Consider the following 16217-nt stretch of genomic DNA (forward strand, 5'->3'; position numbering starts at 1 on the left):
TATATCTAAGAGGTCTCGACAAAAAATAACACCCCGGCTCGTATTTAACGTTTTGTGGCTTTCTGCACTTATATTTATACCACCCATATTACGGAGACGTAAGATAGATCGACTCTGTTCATCGTTGAATGTTTCGATCAGAATCGATCCGTCACGTAAATTCCTGATATTCTTCGAGGAGCCACTTGCACCTGTTATGGTTTTGTTTATTAAGAAAGGTGAAACCTTTTGAAGGGAGCCACGTTCCTGACTATTTCTGAGAACAACGAATCTAATATTTTTAGAATTCGATTCTAATAAGTTGTGGTTCTCTTCAGTAGGACTTTTATCCTCGTCATACAAAGCTGATCGAGGTCTCTTCACAAGACTGGATTTGGTGGTTTTTTCAGATGGACCACCAACCATCATTGTGTTTATTATTGGAACTGAAATTTTGGTCCCACGAGTACTGGCGAAAAATGCACCACTCCAGCAGAGCGCACGCGTACTGGAGCTAGAGCTAAATACAACTGGGATCGCCCTGGTGCCCAGAGGACATCGTTCGAGACTCACTACGTAGAGCCATTCACCCATCGGCACGATTTGTTCCCACCTTGGGTTACGGTTGCGTTTCGTAAGATGTCGCAACACCACCGAGTGTAAATGTAAGAAATATCAGTGTAGGTTGTTGTTGTGTAATTGTGTAAGTGTGTATGTTGTAATTTATGTAGTGTTCTTGGTGTAGTATATGTGTATAATGTAAAGTGTTCTGCAGCACATTGTATAGTGGGAAGAAAAGCTGCAGAGGCTAGGCCCGTGGGGACGCCAACCCCCAAAGTCTTAAAGAATAAGACTCCCCGTCGGGGACATATCATCTATCATGTCATCTTCATACACTGGTAGAAAACAACAATAATTCGACGTCGGACCACTCGCCTGTTTTACAGTGAGCATGACGGTGTTGAGGAGGAATAGGAGACCAATCCTGCATACGAAACGAACAGATTGGGTGACTATCAGGACTGGATCGAGGAGAAACTGATTGACCCATTTCCGCTACATACTCCTAAGGATATTGACTATGCAACATATTTTTTAACGTAGATCATGCAGGAAGACATGGCGTTTTACAACTGAAGATGTATATTCGATCAGAGATAATACCTATCCGAGAGAAGTGATAGATCTAATTGACTCAAAACAGCGTCTCAGATGAAATTGGCAGCGATTCAGGAGGCCAGAAGACGAAACACATTTCAATAGGGCTGCGCGGAGGCTGAGAAGGTTGTTGAAGGCTATCAGAGACAAAAAAATCAAGGAATACATCGGAAATATTTCTAACCTGAATAGAAACGGATGCATCTTATGGAACCCAACCAAGAGGCTACAGCGGTCTACATCTACGCTTCCTCCACTACAGGGACGTACTGGATCATGGGTGAGAACTGACAAAGAGAAAAGCCGATCAATTTGCTTCACACTTAGGCATAACTTTCCAACCTCACGATGAAGATAGTCCTACTGATATGGATATTAAAGATTTCTTGACTTAGTGACGCACAAAATGCTTGTCATTCTACCCCTTAAAGAGATATATTAAGGATCTCTTTAACGCTGTCCTCCGGACGTCTTACTTTCCAGCCGAATGGAAGGTATCACAAGGTGGTAATTAAGTTGAAACCAGGGAAGGCTGCGGAGGAGGTTTCTTCTTATAGGCCAACTAGTCTCTTACCGATCATATATACATTATTTGAAAAGCTGTTACTTCGCGGGCTTAGGCCAGTTTGGAGGGTGAGGGGATAATTTCGGACCAGCAATTTGTGTTCAAGTACAGCTAATTCACCATCGAACGATCCCATAGATTCGTCAAGGTCATCAGTGGATGTATGGAGGAAAGAAAATTCTGCTCTGCAGCATTCTTATTCATCCAGCAGATGAATAAGAATACCCTCTTAGGGTATGGTTGCTTGGCTTCCTCTTTGGAAGGAGGGACGCTTCTCTAAGGTAAGATTTAATAATGAGCCATCGAAATTCTTTGACATTAGGTCGGGTGTTCCTCAGAGTTCGGTATTAGGTCCTGTGTTATATTCCATATTCACAGCGGATTTTCCAGCCCTGGAAGATTGTATCGTCGCCACATTTGCTGATGACATTGCTCTCCTTTCAGTTAAGGAAGACCTGACCTAGCCTCGCGGAAGCTGCAAATGACATTAGATTTTGTCTGCGCATGGCAGAAAAATGGAAGATTAAAGTTAATCAGGATAAATGAAAGCATGTCACATTCGCTATATGAAAGAGTGACAGTCCCAGCGTGTACATGGAATGTGTCTTGATCCCACATACAAAGAGTGTGCGGTGCCTAGGATTTCGCCTAGATCTCTGCGTATAAAAAGAAAACAACTGAACGCGAAGTATAGAAAACTGCATTGGCTGCTACGAAGAAACTCACGCCTCACGTTTTCCAATAAAGTTCTGATTTAGAAAGTTATCCTACGACCAATCTGGATTTATGGCATGGAGCGGTAGGTAACAGCAAGTAATAATAACATAGATATTATACAGCGCTTTCAGAACAAAGAAATGAGAGCAATTGCAGAGGCACCATGGTTCACACAGAATAATGAAATTCACGAATATCTCTCTAGCTTCCGATGGTTTGTGAGGTTGTGAGACGGCGCAGTGTTTAATACTAACAACGACTTGAAGATCACGTCAGCCTTTTAGCAATGAATCTGCTTGATGACAGCAGGGACGTCCGATGGTTGAAATGTCTCCATGTGCTTGACGTAGTTGTTACTAAATAACAGCTTGATAAATGACAACGCCAAATCTAGTGATATTACGCTTGTTTACTTTATTTTTTTTTTAATTTACTGGTTTTTATTTGTAATATTCTGTTTTTATAGACAATGGAGTGTTGGCAGAAATATTTTTTATAATGAACTTTAAGATTACTGCTTACTGATAACTATAATTATGAATTATTAATTATGGGAGTTCCTTAAGAACCCCTTCAAACGATTTACTTATGGTTCCACTTTAGCGGCCGATTGTAAATATACTGGTTGTAGAACAAAAAAAAATATTTATATATGTATATATATATATATATAAATAAATATTTCATTTGTGATACTATATAATAGAGTTTGGTGCCTAGTATTACTTAGTATTTATTACCTAGTATTTTTAAGTGTAATCGTCATTGTTTTTAATTTAAAGAAAGAATAATACGACGATTTTTAATTTAGTAACAAGAAGAATATATCTTTAAAATAGAAATTAAATTTTGTCGTACATTTTTTCTAAATTTTTATTCTAGATTTTTGTGTTTACTCAAAATATACAAACAAATCGTATGTTTACAGAGATAAAACTATATGTTAAAATTAATGCATTGGTATAAAAACACGTTGTTTATACATTTCAGAGTTACATTATTACAAATGGATAAAATTTTATATGTAAATAATATATATAATTTATCATTATTAACTTCTCTTGAACATTTATTTGTTTTAAATATTTTTAAATATTATGAATCACTGAAGAACATTAATGGCTTGTTTTATAAACCTTGACCTATTGTATAATAAACGCTGTACTTTTTTTAGAATATAAAAGCTTGTACTAAATACATAATGGGTCAGTGAATCATAATTAATTAATTTTTAATTTCAACAAAAAATGTATTTCATTAAAGCTTAGGATTACACTAAAAAAAAAAGCTATTATTATAATGGGGATATAGAGGCCTATAAGTTACAACGGCGTTCAATCATCGAATAAATTTGTTTTCTCTTTTTTTTCCAGAAACTGTAGTCCCTAGTAGAACGAAATATTTGAAAAAAAAAGTTGTAGTTGAATTTTATTTTGAAAACCACTATCAATAATTGAGACGCAACATGCGTAACGTCATCATTTCTGAATAAGAAAATGTTCTTCGGAACCAATGATCCGTCATCTTTCTCAACGTTTTCGATAGCAAAGTGCTGTAAGTAATCTTTTACGTATTGATAGACCACGTTCAGCCAGGACATATGTGAAACTGTACAAATACAAGAAAATATCAAGGAGGCACCAAAAACGTCGGCTCGAAGACAATCCGTTCAAAACTGTGTACCTTGCATATCAATACAGCGCATTTTACATGGTTCGCACCTTTTTATTTATAAACTTCAAGCGGTACAGGCACTAACACCTGCCGATTATCAGTAAAGATAAGACTTTGAAATCCGATTTCAACAATTCACTAAAACATGAATAAATTCACTATATCTGATGAAGCGTGTTTTCATGTGAACGGGTTTGTCAACACGCAGAATGCAGAATTTGGAGCATCGATAATCCATGAACTCACACCAACATGAATTGTTATAGTGTCCGGTTAAAGGTGCAAATAGTGGTGCAGTCACTGCTTCAAGGTATTGGGATAAGCTGGAAATTTTTGTACACCTTTTATTGTAAAGTAAATTGGAAATGTGATTTCAATAAGATGGTGCTACATGTCGTACTGCTGAACTCACAATTCGACTTCTAAAAATAATTTTTGGCGAGCGATTAATTTCGAGGAGATCTAGTCCTTTTTTTCTGTTTAGCCTCTAGAACTAACGTAAGATATTACTTCAGAGAATAACTGAGGATAATATGTATAAATGTAAATAAAGTGTAGTCTTGTACAGTCTCAGGTCGACCATTCCTGGATGTGCGGTTAATTGAAACCCAATCACCAAAGAACACCGGTATTCACGATCTAGTATTCATATCTGTATAAAAGTACTACCTTTACTAGGATTTGAACCTTAGAACTGTCGACTTCGAAATCAGCTGATTTGCGATTACAGGTTTAACCAACAGACCAACCTATGGGTTTTCAAGGAGATCTGCAAAGAATTGGATCAGCTGATTTGACAGCTCCTGAATTCTTCTTGTATTGATATCTAAAAGTGAAGATGTATGTAAATAAACTGCAGAATATCCAACAACTGAATGAAAATATTAGTGAAGAAATTAAAGCAGGTCAACGACACTTAAGAGTATTATGGGTAATCCTGTAAAAAGAGCTCGTCTTTACGAGGCTAGTAATGAACATTAATTAAAGGATGTGATTTTCCACATATAATAAAAAGAATTTTTCCAACATTCACTTTTAATAAAAATCAAAAATGAAAAAACATTTCGAATATTATATTGAACATTATAAAATTTTTAATACTAAATTTACTGAAGATTTGAACCTGGAGAGGCACATGACAATTTTTTAAGATGTCTAAGTTAGCATTTCTAGCAATTCCCCCGAACTGAACAAAAAGTACCATATAAAATGGTAATCTGCTTTCAAATTTTTGTAAACACAATTTATACAATTCTGCTAAATATAATGGCAGAGTTAAACTTTTTGAATTAAATTATATTTTTCTTGTAATATCATTCGCAGAACTTTATTTTTAATTTTCAAAATAAATTTTCTGAAATTCATATTCAGTTCTATAAAAAATTATTATAAAAAAATGATCAAAAGTTAATAAAATTTTTAGTTTTCTCATAATAAAATAGAATAAATTGTTTTATGAAAATCAATTAATTCAGAATATTACAATTATTAACGAGCCGGTGAGGGCTCGTTTCGCTCGCCCGACCGTTAGACTTGGACTGGACCGTCCAGTATCCTTATGGTTGTTAGATACTTTCACATGTATATCTTCGTTCAACCTCCAGGCTCTGATCTCTTTCCTCTGGTTTCTTGTTCACGTGAATCCCGGTTACGCTAGGCCGCACTTTATAATATATCTAGATGACATAATAAAAACGATTGAAAAAACTACATAGAAGGAAGAAGGAAAATGAATAATGAATGGGAACGTTATTAAAAAAAAGAAAAGAGAAGAAGAAACGACGATGAAGAAATATAAAGACTAACTAGATTACAAAAGACAGAATAGTATTATTTATAGAAGAGTGAATATTAAATATTTTACGGATATTCATTAAAGAAAAATGAATCAGTAATTTTACATCGTTATATTTTTTTCCATGGTTACAAATATATAAAGGAGTAAAAGGATTTGTTTTTGTTTTTTTACTGAATATTTTTAATTCACAACACCACCCCAAGGGATGAGGGCCTCGATCTATGGCTTACAAATTTTCCTGGAATAACACAAATGTATTCCGAATATTTGAAAAGCAATCAATCGGTTGGTTCTCGCGTGATGCTGCTTCAAACAGACAGACAAACTTTCATATATATATATATATGTGTGTGTGTGTGTGTGTGAAAAAGTTTATTTTGACGATTAAGTTGTACAAATTTAAGCGCTTATGAATAAGTACTTAAGTATAAAAGTACTTATGAAGTAAGATACAAAAGAAAAAGGTGGATACAAAGAAAAAGGAAAAAATAAACTGGAGGCATCCGAAATGAAGGTATGGAGAAGGTTAAAGAAAATTAACAAGAAAGACAGAGTGAATAATGAAGAAGTAATGAGGAGTGTGAATGAAAAAGGAAGCTTAATCTGAAAAATTCACAATAGGAAAGCTAAGTGGGTAGCACATATATTGGGAGGAGAATTGATTAAAACAATGTTAGAACGTGCAAGGAAGAGAGACTGGGAAATTATAGACTTTCTAAAACGAAACAGAAATTTTCAAGAATTAAAACTTTCAGTTGGACATGAGGTGAATGTGGTCTAAGGGACCTGCTTTTTCAGGGCAGATAACATTACAATATTATACAATTTATATATATATATATATATATATATATATATATATATATATATATAAATAGATAATATTATGTAAATCTATATTTATGTAGTTCTAAATATATATATATTTAGTTAAAAAATAACGCTCACAGAAAAAATTAACTGTTGATTTTTCATTTTCAGTGAACAAAGCTTTGTTTCAAAATTTATAAAAAAAGAAAAGATAATACTTAAATGGATGTTAATTGTATAATAAAAATTATGTTCAATAAATAAAAAAAAAAACATATTTATAAATAAATTAAAGAAAAGATACATATCGGTGAACGCTACTTAATTTATATATCTTTCAAAGCTCATATGCTTTGGAAATAATGTAGAATATGAATATATATTAGCTTTCATATGTAAAATAAATAATTTATGTTTTACAAGCATAAAAATACTGGATTTTATAATACAAAGCTAAATATATCAGTGCTGTAAAATTTAATTAAAAATTACAAAACCACGCCAAAAAAACGGGAGAGATATAGAAATATAGAGTCTAGTACATTTATTCAGTAGTCAAACAAAAAAATAATAAAAGTATACACACACATATATATATATATATATATTTTAAAACTAGCCGTGGCCCGCGACTTCGTCCGCGTGGACGAATATTTATTCACTCGTTACAAATAGTACTTCATTGTGAAAATTGATTCGCAAAAATTAACGACTATATGATACATAGCTGAAACCCGCGATTTCGTCCGCGTCGGAATCACTTAATTTATTGAATATAGCTGCCCGGCTTCGCACAGTTGGTGCACCCATTTAAAAAAATAAGATATGCTTTGGAAATAATGTAGAATATGAATATATATTAGCTTTCATATGTAAAATAAATAATTTATGTTTTACAAGCATAAAAATACTGGATTTTATAATACAAAGCTAAATATATCAGTGCTGTAAAATTTCGTCCGCGTCGGAATCACTTAATTTATTGAATATAGCTGCCCGGCTTCGCACAGTTGGTGCACCCATTTAAAAAAATAAGATATGCTTTGGAAATAATGTAGAATATGAATATATATTAGCTTTCATATGTAAAATAAATAATTTATGTTTTACAAGCATAAAAATACTGGATTTTATAATACAAAGCTAAATATATCAGTGCTGTAAAATTTAATTAAAAATTACAAAACCACGCCAAAAAAACGGGAGAGATATAGAAATATAGAGTCTAGTACATTTATTCAGTAGTCAAACAAAAAAATAATAAAAGTATACACACACATATATATATATATATATATTTTAAAACTAGCCGTGGCCCGCGACTTCGTCCGCGTGGACGAATATTTATTCACTCGTTACAAATAGTACTTCATTGTGAAAATTGATTCGCAAAAATTAACGACTATATGATACATAGCTGAAACCCGCGATTTCGTCCGCGTCGGAATCACTTAATTTATTGAATATAGCTGCCCGGCTTCGCACAGTTGGTGCACCCATTTAAAAAAATAAGATATTTGTTGCAGTCGTTCAGGGTTTTGGGGCACTTGTTCAGCCGTTTCTGCGGTAAAATACACCCTTTGGCCGTTTTCTAAGTGAATGGCTAACTGCAAGACTGTAGGATGTCGCTCGTGAATGGGAAATTCTAAAATTCGCCAAACAGCTTCGGATGTACTTATGTACCGGCCATTTACATAGTTTTCCACTTCATCGTTTGGGTTTTTGACGCTAAAAGTAGCTTGGCCAGATCCTTTATTGATATATTTACAAATGTGTTTGATGGCTTGAACTGAGTGGCAGTACTCGATATTTATGTGCGCGTTAAACATCCTACACAATAATGGAGAATAAGGGACAATCCACCTATTATCTATATAGAAAGTACTTCCTCTGATATTTAGTAGAGCTCTAGCCTCCATTTTCGGCGTCACGATGACGATAAACTGGATATCCGTCCTCTCCGGTTTGGGTATTGTTGACGAAACGTCGAGGGTACTTTTTTGTGCAGATACCGTTTTTCATGCATGGTGCTGTTAAGTTATGCTCTCCGCATGGACCGTGAACCATATTTTTAGTCACGATATCGTACAATATCGGGTCGTTTTGTTGGTTGGGCAGTTCCGCAACTATGACACTATCAATTTCGTCTGGCTGGATTTTTCTTTCTAGCCAAAACAGCAAATGACAGTGAGGTAAACTCCGCTTCTGCCACTCCACACTTGGCATGTAACATTTCACTTGGCCGAATATTTCATCTTTTGTGAATAATTTTATGAATTTTTTCATTTTTAAATGAAATACCCTTGAAATTATTTTTATTGCCCTAGCCTGTAAACTATTTCTAGTAAGTTGGGATCTTAATCTTTTGGGCATTTTGAAATGATAAAAAACTAAATACTACATCAACTAATACTAACTTATTTGCTTACATGTTGAACAGGAATTAGCCTGTATATGAAGTGGTGATTAAAAAATTATAAAAAATTCAAAATATTTTCAAGGAAAAATATTCGATATCGCACACAACCGCTGCGTAGGAAGCCGACCGCGCGAATGAGCCGCGCGGCACTTTGTGACATTGGCTCCCCTCCCCCACCGCAGTGACACTTAGGTCACATGCTGCTGCCTAGCTAGCCGAGCCATGGCGGTAGGGTGATGGTGCAGAGGCAGGCGGTGGTGGGGACGCGAGCGTCAAGAAAGACACGACGACGACGGACAGTTGCTAGTTACTGAATTACAAAGATAGAAAAATTAAAATATGTTGCTTAAATAACGCGGTAAAAAGTAGCCTATGTTCATCAGGGATAATGTCGACTTCTAATGGAAAAAGAATTTTTCAAATCGGTCCAGTAGTTTCGGAGACTATTCAATACAAACAAACAAACAAATCTTTCCTCTTTATAATATTAGTGTAGATTTCATAATTTATTTATTAAGCGCTTGGTTAAAAGTTATTTTTAGTTTTTCTTATATGTTGCATGTTGCTTGTTGCTTTAACCGTAACACAGTTGTGGACAACTTCATAGTAGTCACAAGACATATCATACACGACATTATTCGTAAAATAAGAAATTACTCATTCCAGATATAAATTAAGTGAAAAGTAAACTGGCTCCGCACTGTTTTCTTCATTTTTTCGATTATACAATTACATCAAGCCCACCTAAATACGGAAAATTATGAATAAAAGTAATTCTTATTGTTTATTCTTGAAATTAATTACCATATATTTCATATCTGTATTAAGTAAGTAATAAGTAATGTACGATTATGTTTTATATATATATATATATATATATATATATATATATATATATAAAAAAAATATATATATATATATATAAAAATATATATATATATATATATATATGTCATTTATTTAAGTTTATTTTCTTTTTTATTGGATAAAATTAATTAAAATAACAAGACATTTTGTTTAAAAATATTTTCTATTAATCTCTTTAATCTTCAATATTCCAATTCCGAGATCTTAGGACTGTAAATATTTGGGGTTTCATCTTGACTGACGACTTACTTGGGTGAAACATATCAAATCTAAGTGAAAACAGTTGAATCTCAAGTTTAAAAACTTGCACTGGCTGATAGGACGTAGATCTCGGCTTTCAGTGGAAAGTAAATTATTGATTTATAAAACAGTTTTGAAGACTGTTTGGACTTGAATTGCGGGGTACACCATGCAATTCCAGTATTGACATAATCGAACGCTACCAGACGAATATCCTGGTGCGTAAGCAATTGCCTCAATTATAATAATCTTAAGTTGCGAACCGTTCAACAGGAAATCTCTCTAGTCAGCCTACGATATCAATATCGTTTGGATCGGCACCCGAATTATTTGGCAGTGAATTTATTCAAGATTACTGAGGAACAATATTCTTGGTTTGCCTTATCGTTTCAATTCGGTAACTTTATTGGCTGGCTGTACGGAGTGCTTTTCTATTTTATTCCTTTCATTTCGTTGTTATCATGAAGTCACCAGCCGCTGGGTCTATAACTACTTAATTAGTATAAATAGATCTTACTGTTCGATAATCTTCCTGGAAAGATTGTAAAGTTACTGTGTCGTTACAATAAAAAAAATTAATCTCTTGGGTTGTCAATCAACTATACAAACTTATAAATTAAATATACTACATTTCACTTAGAGTTTTCTAAGCTTTCTCAGATTACAATACACATATGATTTCGAAAAGAAAATACCATCAAAGTGGTATATAAAACCAACATCTTCAGGCAGATGCCTAAATTGCCTACCAAAACAACCAATAACACATAAAAAGACAGTAGTCAAGAATCTTGCAAAGTAATAAAATTTACAAACCCCGAAGATAAAACAGGATATATAAAAAGGATCCTTTTCACCGGTAGATTTCACCGGTGCTAAGTAGGAGATAAAAAAGATTTCGACCTTAAAGTTAACAAAAATTTTCAAATTTACTCAATTCGACAATGTTTGCATGTGATAAAATGTTTCATATGTTTAGCATATACAAGCCCTATCTTCTTACAATTCCAGCAACATTTTGGTCATCCCTTGAAGTAAGGGTTGGTCGTATCAAAAATTGTTTCTTACAAAAGTTTTAGGCAATGTTTAGACGACTAACCATCAATTTAAACCGATTCGATGCTGTGTCTATTAAGGGAGGTTAAGGGAGGTATGATATTTTTGTCTTCGAAACCCCATTTTTTCCACCTCCTGGGCCAACGGTTGGTGATATCAAAAAACTTTACTTACATAAGTTTTAGGCCCTTATTCAAAAAAAAAAAAAAAAAAAAAAAAAATAGTAGGGACTTCGAAAACGAATTCGATATTTTACTTAATAAGAAAGTTATGGCGATATTTTGTTATTTCGAAAAAGCCCCCCCCCCATTTCCACCTCAATGGTCTGATTTTGCCCATTAACGAACTTGACCAAGATTTTGGGTCGTTATATTTTACATATCAATTTGAAAGTGATTGGCGCAAAATTACGACAGTTATTGTGTCCACAAGAAAGTGTATACATATATACTTTTGAACTGACGGTGGTTTAGGGGTCAGGTAATTTTCAGAGGACTAAGGACCACTTTAAGCCGATTCAATACTTTTTTCCACCACTTTGGCCAATAGTTGGTCATATCAAAAGACTTTGATTAGATAATTTTTAGGACCTTATCCAAAGAACTGTAGAAACTTTAAATGAGTTCGACATTTTACTTAATAAGAAGGTATAGCGATTTTTTTTTCGGAAAATTCCTCCATTTCCATCCCCATGGTCCGATTTTGTCCATTAACGAACTCAACTGAGATTTTGGATCGTTATATTTTATGTATCAGTTTGAAAGTGATTGGTGCAAAATTATGACAGTTATCGTGTCCACAAGAAAGTGAAATATATATATATATAAATGTATATATAAAATTTTGAACTGACGGTGGTTTAGGGGTCAGGGGATGTGAAACGCGACGATATGTCGAAATTTTCCGGAAGTTGAATCATGGTAACCATTACAATAGGTAGCCTTCTTATGAAATCTACCTAAAAGGAAAATATCTATTAATAAATAATAATTACCCGGAAAATATCATAAATAAAATATTTTAAAAATATAACTCATAAACACTATAAACACAAATCATACAATAGAACAAAAACACTCGTTCCATTCAACAGCACCAAGATATTAGACAAAGAAAAAAATACATATAAAAGGACCACTCTAGAAATGATATACATAAAAAAAAATACAAACGCTGTCAATAATAGAACAGATATAGCCGGATTAAGCAAAATATATTTTAATTTAATCTAAAAAATCAGATTTATATTGTAAATTTAGTTTTAAGGGAAATAATATTTAATGTTTGTAATTTTTGAGAAAAATATGTGCATTGTAAAGGTTTCAATTCACAGGAAATAGCAATCAGGTTTTATAAAAAGGTGCATATAATTATCTAAAGATAAGATGAGTCATGTATGAGTAGGGAAATCTATTACAACAAGGGTGGGGATGAAAAATCGTTATCTAGGATGGGAAGACCAATTAATTTCTTAGTATGCAAGAAAATGTTGTATGAATGTGTATTGTCACCTGAGGAAGCTTAGAAAATTCTAAGTGAAACGTAGTGAATTTAATTTATTAGTTTGAATAGTTGATTGGTTATCCCATGAGATTTATTAAATTAAATAAATTTAAAAATCAAATTTTATTTTTTTATAATGTCAGTAGCGTAATTAATTTGTAAGTAGAATTTTGATATTGGCATATAATATTTTTAGAAACAAAAAGTTAAGAATTAACTTGTAATTTTTAAGTATAAACTAAATATATTGGCTGTTTTTTTTTTGCCAATTTATATAAAGTTCAAAATTTACTTTTTAGAGATCTTCCTATACGTTTTAACTTTTTTCACAGGATTCTGGACATTGTAAATAATCTAGATTCTATTTTGATTACCGATAAAGTTACATTTATTAAAGTGGAATTTTTAATTAAAATACACATATGCGGTCACGAAAATCCAAACGGCACGGTCGAAACAGGATACAAACAAAGATTCCACGTAAATGTCTGGTGCAGTATTATAAGCAACAAAATATTTGGATCATTTATTTTTAATAGAATGTTTTGGATGCTTCATACTGTTTTGGATGTTTCTCTAATTAGAATAAAGCAAATGATTTTTCAGCACGATGGGGCAACTAAACACGTTTCTATAGCAATTACGAGACAATACTCGTGACTTTTTTAAGAAAAGCATTGGACGTGGCGGACCAATCAACTGGCCTCCAAGGTCACATACCGCTGGACTAATATCTGAGGAGCCACTTAAAAGTCATTAGTATATGAAGAAAAATGTAATAGAAGAGTTAGTTAGAATTCTCAGGGGGGGTATGACTAATACAAAATAGTCCTGTTGAAATACGGAAAGCCATCAAAAAAACATTGTTCTTCGGGCACACTATGGCGAGGAAATTTTCAGCAGTTTATTTAATTGTTTATACGTTTTTTTTTATTGTTTGCGTTTGTTATTTTTCTAAATTATTTAATTCTTTTGTTTTGTAACATTAAATTATATTTTTTTAATACATAGTTAAAATCAGCCACATTTTGATATGTTTTGTCTTTAATAAACTTAAAAATTCTTGGTTTATATTTAGATTCTTTGAATTATATTCATAGCGTTTTACTCAGAATAAAATTCTCTACGAATTTAGTTATTTTACCTCAAACATAAAATAGTGTGGTTTTTGATCCCAATCTTTTGTTTTTTACTACAGATTTCTTGAAAACTACTAAGAAATACTAAATTTATCTCTTAATTTGGGTCCAAGAAATCTTTCGTCAGCCGACACCCGTTAACGATGCGTTTTCAAGAATATTAATTGGAAAAATTTATTAATTCCTTAGAACCTTATCTACGTGCAGTAGTAGACACTGTTTGTGGTTTCTCGACATTTCTACTCACATTTTTATTAAGACAAAGGCCACTTGTTATACCATTTATTGTTAACAGTATTTTTAATTTGGAAACCGAGTTTTATTTTCTTACCTATATTTTAAACAAAAATAAATGCAAAAAATCTAATATAAAAAATAAAATAATTTTAACTAGTTTAAAAGTCAAATGCCTAAAATGTAAGCTATAATACAAAGAGATTATATCTTAATTTATTATTTAATAACTTTAGGATTACTATGATTCAGTATACTAAGTTTTCAGTATACTAACTGAATAATTTACATAGAGATTGTTTTTATTTTTTTTATTGTACATTTTTAATGGTACTTTTATCCGGATTAAAAGCAGAGTAAAGGAAATAATTAATTTTATAAATCTATTAAACAACGAATATTAGAAAAATATTGATAAGAGATTTTAATCAGTTCTTTAATGATTTATTCTATGAAGTAATGTCTAAAGTAAAAACATATTACAGTAATAAATTTTATAAATCTACGAAAAAAATATAAAAAATTTAAGAAATTAATATTTAAAAACATGCAAATAAACATGCGGTTCTCCCATGGTGGAGTGGAATCACTCGGCCTTTCATTAGGAAGCCCCTTGTTCGAATCCCGGTTAGATATGGAATTTTTCATACGCTACAAAATTCCATTTCCATATTTCCACTGCAAACCTTTAATGAATTAACTTATCAAGTAAAAGAAAAAAAATATTATGATGGGCAATTATTTTATGATTTCAGGAATGTAAATGTAATTTTATTTTTATAGAAAATGTGAGGAAGATTTTTTACCGTTCATTTTTTTTTTTCAAAGCTCATATAATATTAGGAATGGTAATATCAGATAAGTTAATATAAGTATACACATAACACATATATACATATTAAAATTTTATGTTTCTTGTTTATTTAATTTTGTATTTAAATGGATATTTTTATAGCATTCCATTTACATGCATTGTTAGTTTATTATCATTTTTTATATTTCACGAGTTAATTTTGCACCCTAATAAACAGGAATATTTAATAATGAAAAAAAAAAATTTACATCAGATTCTGAACGGAGGGTAATTTTATATATGCAATATACACATTAATACACACATATGGTTATTATTATGATTCTCCCATTTTCTTTCTATTAGTCTCAATGTGTAATAGAAAAAAGTGAGAATTTTCGATTCAACAATACGCATTTAAAAAAAAAAAACAAAAAAACAAGACTATTATTGTATTTACATTACACAAAAAAATATAATAATATCCTCATAATAAAAGAAAAAAAGAACGCGCTCATAGCTTCCAAAAAGCATCATTAGATAAAATATTATTAAAATAAAATAACTTAAAATATAATTCTGTACCTCGGCGGTGCTATTCGTTCATTTTAATAATAATAAAAATAATTCTGATATGGACAACAATGACTTCTTGTACACCTATTAAATTACATTTAACATTTTTTTAAACTGAAAAGTACAATAAATTTTATTTCATTAAAAACTTCTGATATTTTTTAATTTTTTGTTATTATTGAATTATTATTCATCGTAAAACATTTTTACGATGAGAGGTTAATAATTATTAATAAATCAATACATTTAAATTAAACAAAAAAAAGAGTCGAAGTCTGATTTCAACCGATGTGTGCCTTCCTCTAAGATCCAAATATTTCATTAATTAAATTTTATTTGGCTACAACTCTGGAACGAATGAAAATAAGTACCACTTGAGAATATCGTTGAAAAGCTCTCAATGAAGGCTTATTACTGCAGTTAAGAAAAAGTCCAAAATTCAAATTTTTTGTGATTTTGGGCTTGTTTGGACACTTTTGGTTCAGTCGAATGCAATCAAAAGGGAAGGTGCCCAACTAGATGTTACAACAGTCCTAAATCCAAAATTTCAACATCCTACTGTCTTAATCGTTATTGAGTTATGCTAGATACATACGTACGTACAGACGTCAAGCCGAAACTTATCAAAATGGATTCAGGGATGGTCAAAATGGATATTTCCGTTGAAATTTGGAAACCGAAGTACAAAG

This window comes from Lycorma delicatula, chromosome 7 (genome assembly GCF_047948215.1).
Source record: "Lycorma delicatula isolate Av1 chromosome 7, ASM4794821v1, whole genome shotgun sequence".
Classification (NCBI taxonomy): domain Eukaryota; kingdom Metazoa; phylum Arthropoda; class Insecta; order Hemiptera; family Fulgoridae; genus Lycorma; species Lycorma delicatula.